Source organism: Nyctereutes procyonoides, unplaced genomic scaffold (assembly GCF_905146905.1).
Source record: "Nyctereutes procyonoides isolate TBG_1078 unplaced genomic scaffold, NYPRO_anot_genome, whole genome shotgun sequence".
NCBI lineage: Eukaryota > Metazoa > Chordata > Mammalia > Carnivora > Canidae > Nyctereutes > Nyctereutes procyonoides.
The window spans coordinates 30,442,266-30,448,289 of record NW_026575126.1 but is presented as its reverse complement, the minus strand read 5'-3'; positions in this window follow the sequence as shown (position 1 = coordinate 30,448,289).

Below are 6,024 nucleotides of genomic sequence, written 5' to 3'. Positions count from 1 at the left end.
AATAAATAACTAAATCTTAAAAAAAAAAAAGAAAAGAAATTTCAAAGGCTAAGAATGTCAAAATCAGGTCTCCAATGATATCGACTCAGCATTTGTTGTAGCATGTTGACATTTATTTGCCCAACTTCCAACAAAACATTAGCCTATTATGGTTTCCCCAAATGTATATACCACAATTCTTTCTGGAGAACTATAAAAACATTACTGATAACTCATGTACAAGTTCAGATTTGGGGTATGCAAAAATATTTCACACTGTGAAATGTTTCGAGTTTTTAAAACTTCTTTTCTCGTGTTAGTTTTTTCTACATATAAGAAAATGAAAGCTTCAATACGCTTCAAGGTGGCAGGTGGCGAAACTTGGTGTGAAGGTTCATAATGGAACCCAGACTTCCTGTTTCCTACCTACAAGTTCTGATAACTGAATTTCTTTGCTTTCCACTATATCTTTTTAAACATTAAATTCAACTAAAAATACAAATTGTTCCAGGATTCTAAGATAAATACTTTCAATCATTCTGACAATATTCGAAATTAAAAGTTAATAGTTTTGAATTCTGTAAGTCTACTCTTTAATGTTAATTTAAATAGAATGGTCTTAAATGTGTGTAATCAACAAAATCATATGACTCACATTTATTTTTGGATTCTTAGTAAGAATAAATTGTATATAAAATGTGATTATTTGTAATTTTTTATTTCTTTTTTGGGTAGATTTTCTGTTCATGTCTATCCATTTTTAGTGGAGTTTCAGGTATTATCAAAACCTTGTCGACATTCATTGAATACTTACTGTGTTTCTGACATTGTTGTATGTACTTCACACATCGTAACTCATTTTCTTAACACTAAGTAAGTATTTAACACTAAGTAAGTACTTAACAGTAAGTATAGTATTTACTAAGGTAAATACTATAGTATTCTCATTTTTCAGATAAAGAACAAGGAAGAGAGATTAAAGGACTTGCCTGAGGTCACACAGCTTGTTGAACTAGGAATGTTGTTCCCTCATCGGTCCAAAGAACTGGCTGATTCTCATCTTGAAGTCTCTGATCAAATGTCAGTTCTTTAAAAGGACATTTCCTGGTCATTCCATCTATTGTTGACTCCTGCAGTCAACCTCAGAGAAATTACCATAATTTTTAACTATTTTGTTCACTTATGTGCTTACTTGTCTACTTTCTATCCTGTCAAACAGATTCCCTGTTTGCTGCTGTTAGAAATGCCTATAACATAGGAAGGGCTTCATTAAATATTTTACAAATGAATGAATAAACACTCATTTTAATAGCATGTGGAATAAGCATCCATCATACTTCTTCAGTTAAAACAAATGTATCATATTTTTATTCTTATTGTTTCAGATAAACTTCTAGATTTATGCTTTATGAATTCTAATAACTGCTTTATGAATTCTAAGGATTTTTCAGCAAATATCTTAGTTTTTCTGAAGATGTAGCATTGTTTCATCTTTTCTTATGCTATAATTCGTTCTGTTTGTGCTGGTTCTAGCTTGCTTGCCCTCAGATCCATTCCATTGACTCATCTTTGTTTCAAGTTGTGCAGGAGTCATTTCCCTTTTGATGTGTATGGCCAATGAAAGGTGTTAGCCAAGCTTGAAGGATAAAATAAAGGGAGAAACTGGGAATTTTTCCTTTCCTTTCTGCAGATATCTCTGGAATTAGCAATTTCTCCTCTGTGGTTCCAGCTACTTTCATTCTGATTCACAAGATGATGAGTTCATCCCACTTTTCTTTAGGTCCCTCCACCTTACAGTCTGGCACTGTTTGGCTGTCAATCTCTGGGATAACTATTTAGCTTCATATGTCTTTCATCCTTCATATAGTCATTTCCTGAATTAAATTATCTCAGCTTTAAGTGCTTAAAATCCCACTATCTTACTAGTGGGATCCTGATAGCGGGTTTGGTATATTATTATCTTGGCTAGAAATGTTTGAACATTTGAAAAATTGTACTGATTTTCATATCAACATCTATATTGACAAAATTCTATTCATGCTGAATTTACAGAAAATTTAAGGGAAATGTGTAAATATTTAGGAATGCATTGGATGCCTCAATCCCTTTTAGAAATAGGCAGTATTTGAACCAAAACACTTCCTTTTTTTTAGGTGTGAATGAAAACACTTCTTTAAAGGTCAAAACAGTCATGTGTTAAGTTTTACTTAAAATTAAATTATTTCATTCATGCTGTAAGTGGCTGAGAAATTATAAATACAAGATTGTAAAAAATAAAGTTGATGACTTCTATTCAAATTTCATGTATATGTGACTAAAATCTTTCCATAAGTAGAGAATAAGATGCTGTTGATGAAATCCACAGTTTATTCTTATTTGGAAGATAAAACCACCAACAAGGTTAGGCAACTTTCATAAAGGGACTGCACATAATCCAAACAATATAAGATACGAAGTGCTTTGTACCATAGAAGTAATCAAAGTGATCATTAACTCCATAGATTTGGTAATAATTCTTCATAATGATAAAGCATGATTTTCAAATAACTGTTATTTAAAAAGAAGCTGTATTTGAGACTTTATATAGTGTTTTATAACTTATTTTTACTCCTTCACCACTCACTTTTCCCCCAAAGTTTTATTCATTGATTCATTTATTCTTCAAATATAAATTAAGTGCCTACTATGTAACAGACACTTTTCTAGGAGCTGGAGATACATCACTAAGAAAAGAAACAGAATTTTCTAGTCCTTGGGATTTTCTATTCTAGCTTTAAAACAACAAGAACAATAACAAAGCAACAGTAAAATATCTAGTAGTGTTTAACTCTTAATATTGTCAATAGCTTATACCGTATCATTTCTATATATATATATATCATAAGGATTCATAAGCCAGGTGAATATTCTTTAAACACAGAGAAAAGTAGTTAAGTGCTAAGTACTTAGTCCAGGTGTGGAAAAAAAAATGTTAACAGAAACCCACAATCTAATCTGCTCAATAAAATTCAAACTTCTAAAGGATCAAATGGTTTATGAAGCATTTTATCAATATTGGTGAGCAATTATTCTCCACTTTCACAAACCACAAGACAAAATAAGATTTAAATTTAGGGGACATTTTACCTAAAGGTTGTGAAACACTATAATACATCAAAATATATGAAATGTATGCTGGGAATCATTAAGCATTGATTTAACAAATTATTTCTGAAATGACTTGTTGGACATAGTATGGAAAGAATGTAAACCAATGGACTCCTAACAGCCTTTCGATGTATCTAAGTTATGATTTCAGTTACTCTTTAGTGTTTATTTTCCTTTAATTTGCCATTAGAAAAACTAACCATGTTTATAATCTGATATAAAGCTGTTTCCTTTCTTAAGGAAGAAACAGTAAAGATAAAGTTTAGTTTCAGAAGTCAGACCCCTGGATATAATTTAGATAAAGGTTAGACAGAGAGTTAACTTGCTTTTTTAATAAATCCACAGAATGAGGTAGTAGGTCTTCCTTGGCTACCTGTTGGATATAGAATAGAAGGTGCAGTTGACAGCTAAAAAGAGTTGTAGAAGCCTCAGTGACATTATGGCAGGCAGGAAGTGGTTTGGGAACTTTAAAAAGACAAGGATATCTAACATTCAACTGTAATTTGAAAACCCAATATTCCATAGAAAATTGCTGATTATAGCAGGCAACCAGGGAGTACTGGTGTGGAAAATAATCTTGATAGGTAGAAAAAAGTCACAGGATTTAGAGTACTGTTGAGAATACAGAAAGCTTTGGAAAGAGGTTGACTGGATGAAATGTCCCACCCACACTCCACCCTTGCCCATCCAAAAATACTGGAGAGTACCCAACCTTCCCACTGTATGTACAAGCAAGAAAATAATCCTTGTATTTGAATATTTATTTATTTATTTTTATTTTTATTTATTTTAAAGATTTATTTATTTATTTATTTATTTATTTATTTATTTATTTATGAGAGAGAGAGAGAGAGGCAGAGACACAGGCAGAGGGAGAGGGAGAGGGAGAGGGAGAGGGAGAGGGAGAGGGAGAAGCAGGCTCCGTGTTGGGAGCCCGATGCGGGACTCGATCCCGGGTTTCCAGGATCACGCCCCGTGCAAAGGCAGGTGCCAAACCGCTGAGCCATCCAGGGATTCTCTGAATATTTATTTATTTTTAAAAATATTTTATTTATTTATTCATGAGGGACACAGAGAGAGACAGAGACACAGGCAGAAGGAAAAGCAGGCTCCCAGCAGGGAGCCCGATATGGGACTCGATTCCAGGACCCTGAGATCATGCCCTGAGCTGAAGGCAAGAAGCTCAACTGCTGAGCCACCCACGTGTCCTTGTATTTGAATATTTAAGTATAATGTCACTACTACTGGAAGACTTGAGGACTTTGAATTATCAAAAGTCATCCTGATTATGCTACCCTTCTAGTATAATAAAAAAAGATCATAATGTATTTCCAAAGGTCTGTAATTTAAATAAACAAAATAAAAAAACTATTCATAAAAACTTTTATTAACTACTTGAGGGAGAGTATACTAGTTGCAACTTAAATGAAGAGCTAGTAGTGTGTGTATACAAGAAAGAATTCTTTTTTTTTTCACAAGGAAGAATTCTGACTCTTCTAGATAAATCAATAGTATCAAACGTCCTTTAAAATACTACCAGTGATGTTAAAACACATAGACAATTATGTGTTAGATAAATAATAAATTTTAGTGGAAAGCTTATCTAAAAAAAAAAGATTAATACTTGGAAGGGTTAAATCACATTTAATCCTTCAGAGAAGAAAGCAGAATAAATTTATGTTTACAGGATGTTCAAAGAATTCATTCAAAGTCAAGTCTTCCCTGTAGTTTTAGGCTAAGAGAGGCCAGTGTTTCACATAATGCTAGCAAATTTGAAGAATCTCTTTTATTTTTAAGATTTTATTTATTTGTTTGAGAGATAGAGAAGGTGTGCGAGAGGGATGTGGGGGTGGGCAGAGGCAGAAGGAGAAGCAGATTCCGGGGGAGGAGGGAGGCCCACTGTGGGGCTAGATCCCAGGACCCTGAGATCATGATCTGAGCTGAAGGCAGACGTTTAACCAACAGAGCCATCCAGATGCCCTAAATTTGGGGAATCTTAATCATCCTTTTGAGAAAGTACTACTCTTCTACATGAGTGTATTTTAAAACATTTACTGTATTCTTATGGTGTAAATTTGAGGTCACTGTTTTCCTTTTGGTCAGAACACATCTGCAGGTCAATAATTGGTGTCAGTGCTTCCTAACTACACTTAAAGAAAATCTTAAATTAACCTGCATACAATAATATTATGGATTCTTCCCATTCCTTTTACTAATATTTGATGGAGAAAGGGAAAACAAGCTGGAAGCTGTGTGTGGAGACAGGGAGGAAAAAATATGATATGTACTCATGGATGAACAAGACATTTATAGCTGGGGCAATCAATATCATAGCTATGTTTTAATGATATTAAAAATAAAGGTACCTCTCTCTCAGTTACCTTGATAAGTTCACAGACATACCTTAGACTGAAATGATTGAGAAACAGTGATTTACACACCTGATTTAACTGAAAGTAACTATATTTCCTTAAAGTTTTTCATACAATCACTAAGAAAGTACGATTTAAATATAATAAATGTTTAACTTTTTTCTTATAAATGTGTGAGTGTCTATGTGTATCTGAAATAATTTTATATTTACTTTTCTGGATAGTATGAAAGAGAATGATTTTTCCCATGGTAGAAGGCATACTAACATGGTTTTAAGGAGATTTGAATTCTAAAGCAAGTTCACCAACATATATGTGAATTCAGGTAACGCCATTAACTAGTCTATCTTCAGTTCCTCATTTATAGAATAGGTTGATTGAATTTTTAAATCTTCAATATTTCTTTTAGGTCTGATATTCTTTGAAACAACATGTAATGAAGAACATTTTAAAATGAATTTTGTTGGCATATTGATTTTTTGTTGAAATTTTAATGCTCTGTAAAAATTTAATTTTTTTTATGTTT